The 14,931-nt window shown below is 40.7% G+C and overlaps 1 protein-coding gene across 1 annotated transcript in view; it reads left to right on the top strand.

The window, feature by feature from the left end:
• Cped1 (cadherin like and PC-esterase domain containing 1) overlaps positions 1 to 14,931 on the top strand; it is a 271,465-nt gene that overhangs the window by 163,056 nt on the left and 93,478 nt on the right. The window lies entirely within an intron of this gene.

Here is a 14,931-nt window from a genome sequence, read left to right as displayed (position 1 = left end):
GGCTAGAACCATTTTTATCTTCTTTTTTTTTGTTTGTTTGTTTTTTGTTTTTCTGAGACAGGGTTTCTCTGTGTAGCTTTCCGCCTTTCCTGGAACTCATTTGATAGCCCAGACTGGCCTTGAACTCACAGAGATCCTCCTGCCTCTGCCCTCAAGTGCTGGGATTAAAGGCATGCACCACCACTACCGCCCGGCTCATTTTTATCTTAAAGTGGATTATTATACACAAAGAGGGAAATACTGAGGAAAGAGAAAATAGTATTTGTAAAACCACTCAGCATTTGTCTATGCATTTCATTAACTGGCATGTGCTGCTTTATAAAAAGAAAGATTAGCCACTTAGATGCCATGTTACTAAATTCTATACAAATGACTCCAATTCAGAGTTTAGAAATGCTTTATAATTCTCTCATTTATTTTTGCACTCTCCTAGAACCGCAGAGAAATACTATAAAGTAACTCATAGAGATGTTTGTCTAATGTCTTAGCAAAAACTTATAATAAGAGAATAGGGGTGTATTTATCAACAATTATTTACAAAACTCCAGTTAGTTTACTGAGTGATTACCCATTAGTTATCTTACCTACTTCAGTCTACCAGTTTCCCCACGGTGGCATCCGTGCTACTGTGGCACACTCTCAACTGTTAATGAGTTCAAAGCACCTGCTCTGCCCTGTGCTCTTCTCACACAGTGCGTGCTGGAAGGAAGTCAGTGAGTGCAGAAGAGGCCGCGGCAGAAGCCCTAAGGCAGCATCCATAGAACTTCACTATGTGCCAAGTCTTAACCAAGGACCTCACCATCCTGTTTTATTTAATTGTAACCCTGGTCATGGGTAAATTACCAAAAAAAATCTTCCTTGCGCCTTTTTAGAAAAATATACTGAGAAGCCAAGACTTTAGAAGTGGTTAGAAACCTGGTCCAGCCTCTCAATTTAATCAGTGACAAGAGTAGGCTTTTGCTACATGTTCTCCTCAACTTCCAGTGGGTTTCCATCCTGTCAAATCCTCCATGCCTTGAAACTACCTTGTGGGAAATTCACTTAAGGGCCAGTGATACAGCTCAGCAGTTGAGCACTTGCTGCCAAGTCTGATGACTTGAGTTTGAGCCCTGAAACCACATGAAGGAAGGAGAGCACCAACTGACTTCTGTAAGCTGTCCTCTGACCTCTCCATGTGTATTGGGGTGTGTGCCCTCTGCCCTTGCTGACGCCAGAGTCAAAAAGTAAACCAAAGTTTTAAAATTAATTTCGCACACTAACTGCTGGGCACCACAACTTAGTATAGCCTGCTCCAGTAGGCTCAGATGTTTGAATATCATCATAGGCTGGGAAAGTATTGTGTGCCCTAGACTTTGTGCCTAACAGAGAGTGAGCCCTATTCATTCACTTCACTGTAAAGGATCTGTCATTATTGATGACTCAGGCTTTATTAAGAACTCTTGGCTTAAACACTTATCCTTGCTGGGTTTGCACACTTACATCTGTAGACTGAATGCTCTTTTATGAACTTCCTTAAAATCCCACATAGTACCAAGGGAAGGACAGAATTCTTTCCATATGCAGTATGTCACCTGACATTCTGAGTGTGCAGGACTTCTTTGTAGGCAGGAGGCATTTATATATATTCAAGTCATGGCTTTCTTTGCATGGAGTTCAGTTTCTTCAGAAGCATGTGATGATAGGAGGGGTACCCTTTAAGTCACAATCTGCTTAGCACTTAAACGACCATTCTGTGTTGGTGAAAGAGTGATGTCACTCATCCAATGCATAACATATGGTCAGACGAATAAGTATTTAAATCAAATCTTTTGCTCACCACATCTGTTCTCTGTGTCTTCCTGAGCCACATCTGCTTCCATTATTAGAAACAAACTTGTCCCTCTGTTAGCCTAGGAGGTTCAATGCCATATGGAAGAAACTGGATCTCCCTTATGGGGTTCTTCCTGGGAACACACAACACACATATCTCTCACTCTAGACAGTGATCCCACAACAGACCAAAGTAATGATGGCACCCAAGTCCATCATAGGGAACCAATGAGTTTCTACTGGGGTTACTATAGGAATGTGTGAGAGATTACTACCAGGAGCAAGCATGACTCAAAAGCAGGTGGACCACCAGGAAGCCCATCTGAACAGGGGTGACATCTCAGAAGGCTGCAACCTGGGAGCTCTCTGCACAACCTTCAGGCAGCTCCACAAGTCCTCCAGATCTCCTCTGGGCAGCTCAAAGTCTCCTCACACAGAAGTTGTTTACTCTTCTCATAAAGCCGAATAGGGGGCCTTCAAGAATGTCCCAAGTTGCTGCTTGTCTGGAAAGACATCTTGTCTATCTCCCGAGTGTCATAAGCCTCCCTCTCCATCCTGAAAGGAGTGTATCTGTCAGAAAAATCTGGGCATGACAGTTGCATCTAGAATGAAAATTTCCATTTTATTTCTTCGTTTTGCTTGGAGGGTTTGCTCTAGCAGTCTGAGAACTTGTGCTCTGATTTCTAAGCTGGACAGAGAACTAGAAAAGAACTTGAGGGAAGAAGTGCTCTTTTTGCTGTTTCCATTTGTGTCTCTAAAAGCACCCTGGAGTAACTAGATTTCAAATATGGCATTCGGAACTTTGAAGGATACCATAGCAAAGGAGAAGTCTACAAGAGGGTCTCTTTAAATCCCAGCTCCCACTTTGTGCCAGATTGAATTGCTCAGAAGGGTCCCCAGCATTTTTATCTCATATTTTCCACATCCTTTTCTGTTTCTAAAGTACAAAGGAACTCTGCCAAAGGTTTTCACCAAGAAAGGGACCAAACCAACAGTAGAACATGACTTCCTGGAAAGAGCCATGGTAAACCGCACGGTTTGGCTTTCCATAGGACAAGGGAAAGCAAAGGATGCCTCTGGGCCAGGAGTCCTTTACTGTCAGGAGCATACAAGGTGTGTGTTGGAGTACTTGGTGAAAATTTGAAACCTCCAACTCAAGAAATGGCATTCATACCCAAGGCATTATGCTATTTCAGAATTTTGAAAACTCCTCGATAAATTTCTTTCCTAGAAAGTCAAAATCTAAAGCAGAATAGTCAAAAATGACAAATATAATAAGGATAATAGCATCTCTTATGTAAATATGTATTATTAACATTCAATTTATCAGGTGCCTACTTTATTCAGGAAGTGAACTATTTACATATAATTGTTTCATTTCTGGCTCGAATATAAAAATAGTATCTATGTGTCTTAGTTAGGGTTTCTATTGCTGTTACTAAACACCATGGCCAAAAAACAAGTTGGGGAGAAAAGAGTTTATTTGGCTTATACTTCCACATTGATGTTCATCAATGAAGGACGTCAGGAAAGGAACTCAAACAGGGCAGGAACCTAGAGGCAGAAGCTGATGCAGAGACTATGGAGTTGTGCTGCTTACTGGCTTGTTTCCTCTGGCTTGCTCAGTCTACTTTCTTATAGAACCCAGGACCACCATCCCAGGAACGGCACTATCCACAATGGGCTGGGCCCTCCCCAATTGATCACTGATTGGGACAGTGCCTTGCAGCTGGATATCATGGAGGCATTCCCTCAACTAAGGCTCCTTCCTCTGTGATGACTCTAGCTTGTGTCAAAGATGACACACAAAACCAGCCAGTCCACTTTGTCCCAACATGGTGCTTTGGAATCCTATGTGGACCTTCGATGATGTTATATTTTTCAAAGCAAAAAGCTACTAAATGTAATGCTTGCTGGAGAGGCAATCACCTGTAAGGATCTACATAGCCACTGCTTCCACTCATAGACTGTATGGGCTGTAGGTGATGGTGTTCTGAAAACACACACTAACTTTATCGTTTATCATTAAGGCCATTTATATTGTCATTAGCAAGAGACACAGATGTGCTTTCTTCCAACAGACTACAATGAATAATTTAATTTTTGTTCAAAGAACACTTGGCCAGTGTTTCAATTAGGTAATGCTGAGAAAATTTCCACATGCATTTAACTGTGACGTTTCCTTCCAAGGGTGTTTGTTGATTGAAAAAGAGTAAAGAAAGGAGTCTATCTTACAGGTGACTTCACTAACTGTGGGGTCCTAGGCCGGTTTGGTTTGTGTTCTGAAAAATCAGAATCAAGATGCTTTCCTCCCTCCCTCCCTTCCTCCCTTCCTCCCTCCCTCCCGCCAGCAGACCAGCCTTGAACTTCTGCCTGCCTCTGCCTCCCAAGTGCTGAGATTTAAAAGCTGGTGCCAGCATGTCCAGCTTTACTTCCTTTTAAAAGTCCTACTCACAAGTCTTTTTTTCTTTGACACTCTTCCTCCTTTTCTTAGGTAGCACTAAGTTTAAAACATTGCTCCTGGACTCAATGTTTGTTTGCTTGTTTTTATCCAGTAGCCCTCTGCTTGGACCTTGTTGTTTAACAATGTAGAACAGATACCATTTGAGTAATTTAATAATCTGGAAAAGTAATATTGCCTGTGGGATTCTTGACCTGAAACTGTATATTAAAATGGAGTTCCTGGTGAAATTAAAAGGTCTGAGTTTCAGAGGTGTTGAAGCTTCAAGGGAGAGAGGAATCCTATCAAGTGAAATAATCCACCCTAAATGTTGCTTTGTTGTTGTTTCTCTTTTTCATTTTTTGGCTTTTTGAGATAGGGTTTCTCTGTGTAATAGCCCTAGCTGTCCTGGAACTCGAGCTGTAGACCAGGCTGATCTTAAACTCATGGCGATCCACCTGCCTCTTCCTCTGCCTCTGCCTCCCAAGTACCCAAGTGCTTGGTTAAAGGTGTGTGCCACCACTGCCTGCTTTACATCTTGTTATCAAAATACTATGTGTAGTGTCTGGAGCTGAGTCACCATTCACTGTTTGTGGGAAAATCTGGACACTTTCCTCACTTGCATGTAGTGATAGAAACACTAGTCCTAAAGAAATGTCTTAAGGAAAAAACTAGGATAATATTTGGAGATCTTGGAGCTATGCCTTAGCATAGAAAGAACTCATACATTTTAAAAAATATAGGCAAAAACAAGTCTTTGGCTTAATAAAGAGACAAAGTTTTTTTTTTTTTAAAGATGTCTAGTAAATATCGAAAGTTTTCAACTTGCTTATACTCAAATTTACATGTAAAAAATGTAGCTTAGTTGGTAGAGAGTTTGCTTAGCATGTGCAAAGCCCTAGGCTCAATCCCCAGCAGGACATATTAAAAACTGCTCAGGAATGTGCATGCCTGTAATCTAGCACTTGGTGGTGGGGGGGAGCAGGAGAATGAGAAGTTCTAGGGCAGCCTGCCCTAGATGAAACCCTATCAGAGAGAGGGAGAGAGCAGGAGAGCAGGGCTGGGGCAATGGCTTCTTTGGTAAAGTGCTTGGCAGGCAAGCATTGAAATTAGTTTGATTCTGCAAGCAGTTTAACGGGAGGGATTCCTTTACTGAACTCAGATACAAGCTTCACGGACATTATCTAGTAGAGTATACAGTGTTGCGATCTATGGTCTCAGCACCATTTCCTAAGTAAGCAGTGGAAGACAACCATGCTACCATTAGCCACAAGATACAGCCGTCAATAAATCCTGTTTTCTTTGCATGTACCATCACTTTAAGGTGTTATTGCACAAGTACCTAAACTACTTCATAACTAGTAGGACATGAGGGAACATTTTCACATCATAATTTCAGCCTACACTATATGGCTCTCTCCTTGCTTTTTAAAAATCAGAATTTGTTCTAAGTGATTTTTGGGTTATTTCCCAAATGTGAACACATCTTCACTGACCAGGTGAGTGTAGCCCTAAAGGGTGTCTATAGTGCTTATTTCAATCTTATTTCATACTTATTATGTGCTGGGTGCTATTTTAGTTGCCTAAAGCTTATTAACTCAAATTTCAAAACAAAACACAGGGTATGCAATTTCATAATTTTTCCACAGGTACAGAAATGAAGGCTCAGAAAACTTGCTAATATTGCCTCGCTCTTAAGGACAAAGTCTACTTTGAACTAAGAATCTGGTCCCAGAACTACTTCAAAGCTATTTTATTGGCCACAATACAGCATTCTTAAACAAGATCACTAAAACAGACACGGTTCTAAAAGACTTTGGACAAAGAGTTAATTATTTATTTCAATAAAAGATCATTTTAATTTTTATTACATTTAGAGAGAGGGACAGAGACAGAGAAAGAGAGAGAGAGGGAGAGAACTTGATTGTGCCATTTTATTCCTTCAATCATGTCAGTCCTAGGGATCAGACTCAGGCTTAGTGGCAAACACATTCATATTCTAAGCCAGTGGTTCTCAACTTGGGGGTCACAACCCCTTTGGAGTCAAATGGGCTTTTCACAGGGGTCTCATGTCAGGTATTCTGCATATCAGATATTTAAATTACAATTCAAACAATAGCAAAATTACAGTTATGAAGTAGCAATGAAAATAATTTTACGATTGGGGGCTTACCACAACAGGAGTAACTGGTTTAAAGGTTGCAGCATTTAGGAAGTTCGAGAATCACTGCTCTAAGCTATCTTGCTGGCCTTATAAAAGGAAATCTTAAATCGAGTGGGATGTAACCCACTGCACGTGGATTCCTAACACCATGGAAAGTTCATGGGACAGGGTCTTGCAGATGGGCTATGCCAAGGAAACTGGTAACCACTACACATAGGAGATGGCCTTGAATGGCTGAAAGTATTAATTGGAATAAGTGAGTGGAGGAGCTTGACCCTCGATGTGGGACTGACCAGGGCTCTGAAGTCACAGCTTGCTGAGTGTGGTGTTCTGATGCCTCACTAAGCTTCTTTGTGAGGAGAACACTGATGGGAAAGGCAGCCTCAATAGCTGATACAATGTTCATCCAATTGACCGTGGTCTCTGTTCATCTGTGCCTCAGAAGGATGAGAATGCACGTGTAACTGTCCAGCCTCCGGGCAATGTGTAGTTGTGCCTTACAGGGAGAGACAATTGAAGCCAGCCGCATCCCTGGGCTTGCTGGGCCAGCTCTGTACCCTCTAGAAAGTACCTAGTGCAGAACTAGTCATTCTAAATTGACAAGATGGTGACATATTACAAACTGGATAACTACTTCCCTTAACTAAAAGGAGTCCCTGCTTTTTAATTTAAAATTGTTGAACAGATTCAGATACTGATATAGTGAATCCCAGGCATTTTCACCCTGCCCAGGTACCTTCTCACACCTCTCTCCATCTGGAACCCCTGTTCCTAGCCCCTCCTACGTTCAGGTATTAAGTTTTTGTGTCTTACTGAGTTTAATCAGAATTTCTCGACCAGGCGTGGATGCCAGTCTGTGTATTGGAGCAAAGACAACTTACCAGTTGCCATCCTACTGAGCAAAAGGGTCCATCCTTTCCCAACAGCTAGTAATTGTCAACAGTCCCTACAGGGCCCTCCCTGCATCTGTGGTGGGTCGCTGATGGGCCCAGTCTGTGTAGCAGGTCTTGTGCTGATAGCCACGGCTGCGGGGAGTTCATGCATGCAGCAGTTGGCCCATGGCCAGAAGGAATTTGCTCCACGTTCCTTCATCCTCCTGCTCTCACACTCTCTCTGCCTCTTCTTCAGGGATGTGGCCTGAGCCTTGGACCACTCTCCCACTTAGGACTGAGCTCCCCATTATCATTGATTCTCTGAATTTGGGGCAGGTCTTGGTTTCTGCATTAATCACTGCCTGCTGTAGTAAGAAATTCCTCTGATGAAGGCTGAGTGTACCACCGATCCATGGAGATAAATTTGAGCACTGAGAAGGCCATTTGACATCGTGACCTAATCATTTAGCTAAACAGCAGCAGTATATTTCAGGCTGAGGCCTACGATCTTCTCAGCCACGTGCTCTTTGACTAAGTTCACAGAAAAAGGCATGGATTCCATCCCATGGGGCAAGGCTCAGATCCAATCAGCAAGAGGTGGGTAACCACTGTGACACCCCACCCATGGCACTGTTGTACCAAAGGACTAGCTATTCCATGCTCCTGTTTGTTAAGAATTAGAATATTTGGATTTCACAAAACATAAAAATGATAAAATTTTCATGAGAAGAATGCAGTATAGTTAGAGGAATTATAAATCAAGATTTAAAAAAAAAAATCATCCTAGGATGCTAGCTCCAAAGATGAGACCTACCTTGGTAATGTGTAAGCCCCTAGTAGGCAATCAATAAATAATGATTTCAGGCCATGGAATCAACATATAAGATATAATTACCATACCAATTCCGGGTGCTTTTGATGGCTTTCATTTTTGATAGGGTGGAGCTAAGTAAATATTTCTCTTTGTCAAAACTGGCAACAAATGAAAACAAATGATTCGTGCTAAGCCCCCAAAATAGCTTGCCTGCCTGGGACTCTGGCATCGTCTCTCCCATGCTAAGTCCATCTGTGATCACAGACTCTTTGGCCTGGCATGCTGCCCTCCTTGCCAACTGGCCACATGAACCGACGCTCACCCCTTTTCTTAGCCAGAGCACAAATGTTAGATGAATTTCCTTTGAACCTTGCTTCCTCTTGGCTCTTAACATAGCCTAACTGCTCAGAAGAAACAGGTTGAGGGAGCCACAGAATCCCTTATTAATCATCTTTTTCTTTCTTCTTTTCTTTTTTGAGAAGCAAATATGAAAAGAATTTTTGTATTTCTCTAAGGTATTTAAAATACTTATGATTAAAGAAGTTGTCCTACTTCTTAAAGATTTAATTAGATTTTTGCCACCGCAATTGGAGAATTATTATCTAAACGGGCCACTAAAGCTTTCTGTACAATAATAATAGTACTGCTAACCATGAGGGATAGGCATTTTCTTCGTGATGCTACATGAAGGAACCTATTTCTTCAGACTCCTTCACATGTATTAGACCAGCCAATCCATATGTAAATAACTCAACACTCAATCTAACAAAATTATCTGTGTTCCATGCTAGGAGGAAGCATTCTGGAATGTTATATTCTTTTTAACACCATTATCCAGTTGGAACATTTTAAACCATAATGATAATAATTTCCAGCTGTCTCAAATCCCAAAAGTAAAGTGCCACCCCCCAAATATATTTTGTTACTGAGACATGTGTAAACAATTATGACTATCTAAACCATACTGGTATTGGCTTTCAAGCTCTCTCCAAACTGGAGGGGAAAATGCCTCTAATGAGTATGTTGATAAATACATCTGACTTCAAAAGTTGCTTTTTCAGACCCACAGAATAAAGATTTTGCTTTTTATCATGTATAATAAAAATGGTATAAATTCTACATTTCACATTCAAAAAGAGAAAAAGGCATGTGTACAGTTTATCCTTCTGATTTGGAAAATTCAGATTTTCCAAGAATTTGGGCAAGAGGGGATTTGCAAGTGGAAGGATATCCATCCATTTTCGATGAAATCCCAATTTGGAAGAAATCGGAGTGAAGTGAAAATTCCCTTTGTTTGTTTTTCTACTTCAAAAAATAGAAATGCATGGATTCATCACCCCAAGAAGAGATTTGAGAGAATATACATATATTGACCTTAAAATGCTTTGTTTAAACTGTTGTTTTTTGTTTTTGTTTTTGTTTTTGTTTGTGTGTGTGTGTGTGTGTGTGTGTGTGTGTGTGTAAGAGAGAGAGAGAGAGAGAGAGAGAGAGAGAGAGAGAGATCCTCCCTTTTATGTTTTCTGAAACACCAGCAGCCTCCTCCTAACTCTATTTCAGTCCATTCCTTCATTCCTTCACCTGTCAGCTCAGTGTGGGTCAAGATGGTAAGATTATGATAGGTCTCTTGCTTTAGCACCCGAGGTAGCAAACATAGCTAACACTCTGTTGCTGAGTCTCCCCACCCCCCACTCCTGTCTGTACTCTCTAACTGTCTCTAGGATACACACATGAGCCCATAAGTACTCATTATCTTAGGTCAAAGCCTAGGTCTTTAATCTTTTTTATCTACTACAACTCCTGGAATGAGATTTTTTTAAGTTAAATTATATAGACCAATTCAAATGCGTTCTATTTTAAAGTTATTTTGGTGTAAGTCATCTGAATTAGAAGTCTTTTTTTTTTTCTTTCCTTGCCTCACACTTTTTGTGTACTCAGCAGCTTAAAGATACTAAGGAGGCAGAGAAGACAACCACTGAGGAATGCTTCTCACTGAGAATGCCTCCTTTCCTCCACTTCCTTGGGGAAAGAAATGGACCTGGTTTCTTCTCCCTGAAGTAATCACCTGGGAAGTCTGGAGATAACTTCAAGAGAGGGATGCCTGCCTAGTCACAGGGCTTTAGGAATGGTCTGGAACTTTGAGAAATGGAGAAGAAGCTTGCCAAGAAATTGCTAGAAATCCCCCTGCCTAGGAAGTTCTAAAGATCATCCCTGAAGTTTCAGGAACTAGAGATGTTATCTGTCCAAACCACAGAACGCAGATTCAAAGCTCTAGAAAGCCTAAGAAACGTGGTTCTGTACAGAGGTATAGCTGGACTTTGTCAGCCTTTCTTGGACTACCAGTCCCCAGATAATGATGTGGAGACTTATTATTAATTATGAAAGCTTAGCCTTAGCTTAGGCTCATTCCCAACTAGCTCTTATAACTTATATGATTGCATTTACATCCATCTACTTTCTGCCACATGGCTGTTTCCTCTCCTCATAATGTCCTCCATCTTCCTCCCAGTGTTCCTATCTCTTCCTGAAAGTCCCACCTACTCTCTCCTGCCTAGCTATTGGATGTCCAGCTCTTTTTAAAACCAATTAGGTGCCTTAGGCAGGCAAGGTAAAACAGCGACACATCTTCACACAGTGTGATAAAATGTCCCCCAACACACAAGCAAAGTGGGAGAAGGAGAAACACCCCAAACTGTGAGTCAGGATGGGCCAGACAAGGTTGACTGAAACTCCAATATCCTAAGCAGCTACTCTTAAGTATACATAAATCATGAGCTGGACCAACAGTGATGAGCCTGGACAAGAGACTTATCTCCCTTTGCCCTTCTTTCCACTTTAGATAAAGGGGAATAAATCAAGAGACAATATATGAGAAAGACTGGTGTGGTTATCTTCAAACCTTCAGTGCTGATTTTTGCATTGCTAGGCAACAATTCACCCAGACTTCACCCCTTAAAACAGCATTGATTTACTAGTTCAAAGTTTTGTAACTAAGAAGCATGAAGGCAATTTGACCAAGTTCTCTCATTGGGGCTTACAAGCTGAGATCAATATGTTGGCCAGGCTGAATTCTAGAGGCCCTGAAGAAGCATCCACTCCCAAGCTCACCCAAGGTAGAGACTGAATTCAGTCCCTTCAGCTGTGGAGCTGAGGTTTCTGTGTCATTGCTGGCTGTGAGCTCCTACAAGCTGTCCACATACTTGCTACATAATCCTACCATCTCTTAAGGTAATAGTGAATATTCATAGATAGCATCCTGCTCGTTATTTGTCTCTCCGTCTTCCCCATCTCTGACCTCTGACCATTTAAGCTCCCTAATTTAAGGTAAGCAGAGTTGGAACTTTGACTATATGCTTCTCAGATTCCACACAACACCCTGATTATGTAGGCTTCTCTCTAATGGGAAAGGTATTCCCATCCTATTAAACAATGCATGTCTCCACCCACCATAAGCTATGGAGCAACAACTCTAATCTGCCTGAGGAGGGCTTTAGATCCAACATAAGATGAAAGTAAGTCTATTTTAATAAGTGGAAGTGACTAAAGAATGATGATATAGGACTTTGATTGCAGTTAAAGAGCCAAGCACATTAAGAAAGGGGACAGGTTGGTCTGTGGGGCATCATAGTAGCAGTTATTGGAGAAATAAAATTATATTTCCTCAATGGAAATTAATATTGGAATAACCTTCCATAGTAGGCAATCTAACATGATCAGTTCCTATGTGCCAAATATCATTCTTGCTGCATCTTGATCACATTAATACACATGATAACCATGTGGGAGGACACAGTCATCACAGCAAACAAGGGCAGGCCTGGGTGTAAGACCAACTCTGTCTAGTGTTGACCCCCATGATGTTAACTATTAGACAAAAGGCTGATCATTAAGTGCTGTAGAATTTTACTCATGAAGGCAAGTGAGGAAACATATTCAGCCACACACAAAATGTTTAGCAAAGCTGTGGGTATCTTCATTATCAAATCATGTTCTGCCCCAATAATTTCCCACTAACTGCTCTGTAGAATATGTATGCATTAGCTTCTCTTTTTCTCAAGGTTTGCAGCTTCTTTATATGTTGAAAGGCCTATGAACAGGTCTGGCGAACTACAAAGAGCTGCAAACACTGATCCATGCAGAGGTGGATTAATATGAATGACAGAATTAGGCCAAGTTTGAGGCAAGGGGGTGCAAAACCCTGTTGCAAAAGCAGTGCCTGCCCTGTTGAGAGTGAAGTTGCCCACTCTAGGCAAATGTGGCCATTTTTGGAATGCTGGCTTAGTGGTGTCAGATCTGATTCTTCCAAAGAAACCAAAGATTTGGATTTTAGTGGAAGATCTCTCCAGGATTATATGTTGGTAACTAAGCCTTAAAATGGAACACTCCACATGGCAAACAAACAAAGAAATAAAATTCTAAGATCAGATTCAACCCGGAGGCCATTAGTTTGTGTCTTTTGATGTTATCCAACTCACCCACATTAACAATAATAATCTAAATCTGTGTGTGTGGACAGGAATGGAAGTTGAGAAGAGAGGTAATGGTCAGAATAATTTATACCAGTAACGTTGGAAGTCCCTTTTCAATGGGTTTTTAAGATGAATGATTCACTAACTAGTATAACTGGAAAAGTTGAGCACTATTACTGTCCCCATGTGCTTAAATGGTATGACTCCTTTCTTTTCCAATTCACTCCTATGTTTTCTAGTTGTCTTTCCCCCTTGGGTCTTGTGGGGGAGTCTCTGGGCAGATGTACATCCTCACATATCTGCACAAGGCTGTGGTCATACAAGGCTCCATGGCCTTCTATCACATTCCTAAATGTTATTATATAACTTGTGGACAACTCATTATCTGTGATTGGAATTAGTGTTTGCTGTTGTTTAATTTAAGCCAATGAAGTTCAAGTCCAGACATGGTAGAAGTTAATCCTTCACAAATGCTACGTGCGACAAGAATCAACTACAAAAATAAAAACAAGGCAAACAACAATAACAAAACAAGGATGGTGATGAAAGTCAAAGAACAGAACAGAGTCCTCTAGTTACCTTTTCTGGTCTGAGGACTTTCAGTTAGAAAATTCTTAATGAGATATATAGCTTCAGTCTCCTTTCTTCTAATGGGCTCCATCCACCTCTCCATTTTAAGAAGCACACCTTCAGTTCTCATTACCTATTATTTGAACCTCATTCCCATTGCCTAAAGCCCTCCATTATCCTTACTTTATTAGCCAAAGTTCTTGAGCCCAGGGAATAAAAAATCAATTCTTGCTAACTCAAGCAAAAGGGGATACTCAGAGCATGTCTGATAACTCACAAGATTTGAAATATTGAGGGAAGGCGAAAGAACCTGGAAATAGACAGAATTAATGAGAGTAAGAGGATTAACTATGTCACATCATGGAGCCACATACTCTAGATGCCACTGACTACAGTAACCTGGACACGGTCCCTTTGCCAGACCCCACAGGCTGATGCGTCTGCCACTTCTGGGCACCGAGCTGTGACTGAATTCTAATCTGCCCCCTCAAACAGTGTGCCATTGCTCCAGACTGAAAATGTTGAGACAACATGTCCAGTCGGCCACGTTTAGGTCCCATGTCCCTGTACAGCTTTTTAGACAGAGGTAACAGAAATTCCTGGCTTTATAGGAAAGAATTCCTTCAAGCTAAGAATTATTAAATAATGGATAATAACAAATGTTATTTCATTAAGTCTCCCAAAAGAAGACAGCTACCATTCCAGCATAAACAAATCCATTCTAGACCCCTCTTTTCCCTTAAAGTGTCAAAAATATACAGTAATTGACCACTGTGGTAATATTAAAGAACTCAGGCATTGCAAGGTTAATGGGACAAAACAGCTTCTAGAATTTCATTGAAACTTTCAAAAACAAAATACATGAAAAGCAGGAAGTATGTTCCTGATCTCAAATTCTCTTCCCTTCACTGTTTGGACATTTATAAGTGTCAAGAATTCATAAAAGCTCATAATATCCCAAGTCTGATTCAAAGGCAAATAAAACCATCTGAGCATGTCCCTTTCTAGACACTGTAGGGCCTGCCCATTCTTGGCCACCTGGCCTAGGGTTTAAAGGGACTGTATGACACAAAGGATTTGAGGATCACACCTACAATTGGCCACCTGGTAGCTCTCTAGCATCCTCTGGGGTTCACAACTTAGATACCATCTAGCCTTGGAAGTGTTTCTGACTGCTTATGCACATTGGAGATGTTTATGAATCCCTTCCTCTAAAGAACAGGGCCGTTGGGGCCAGGGCTGCCCCTGCTGACATTGGCTGCCTTTGCTCTCTTTCTTTGTTGTCTGCTCTTCCTTACGCTGTTGATTCTCAAACTGGGACATGCATTGACATCTCTGTGGAGACATCTTGAAACAGATTGGTGGCCCAACTCATGTGCTGGTTCAGTGAGATCTTGGGGCCAGTTCTTTACATGTCTAGAAAGTTTCCAGGGTCTGCTTCTGCATATGTGTGTGTGTAATACATTGCATAATATAATTAGTAGTATTATGTGTTTATATAACATGTATGCATTTGTTATTCATATGATATTTAATGTTACATAACACATGTTAATATTTTTATATATTATATTTATACTTATATTAATATATTGCATGTTAATTAATATAATGTTTATTTAATCAATAGAGTGATTAATATTTAATTAATCTATTAATTAGTGTGATATGATATTTGTTAATATATTATATTGATATAACACTATATTAATTTATGCCTAACATTTATGTAATGTATAACATGATTATATGATCATATTATATAATATGAACACATCATGTATCATTCTGTAGTG

This window comes from Onychomys torridus, chromosome 3, assembly GCF_903995425.1.
Source record: "Onychomys torridus chromosome 3, mOncTor1.1, whole genome shotgun sequence".
Taxonomy (NCBI): domain Eukaryota; kingdom Metazoa; phylum Chordata; class Mammalia; order Rodentia; family Cricetidae; genus Onychomys; species Onychomys torridus.
The sequence above is the reverse complement of the archived record's forward strand: the minus strand, read 5'-3'. Positions and strand labels throughout refer to the sequence as shown.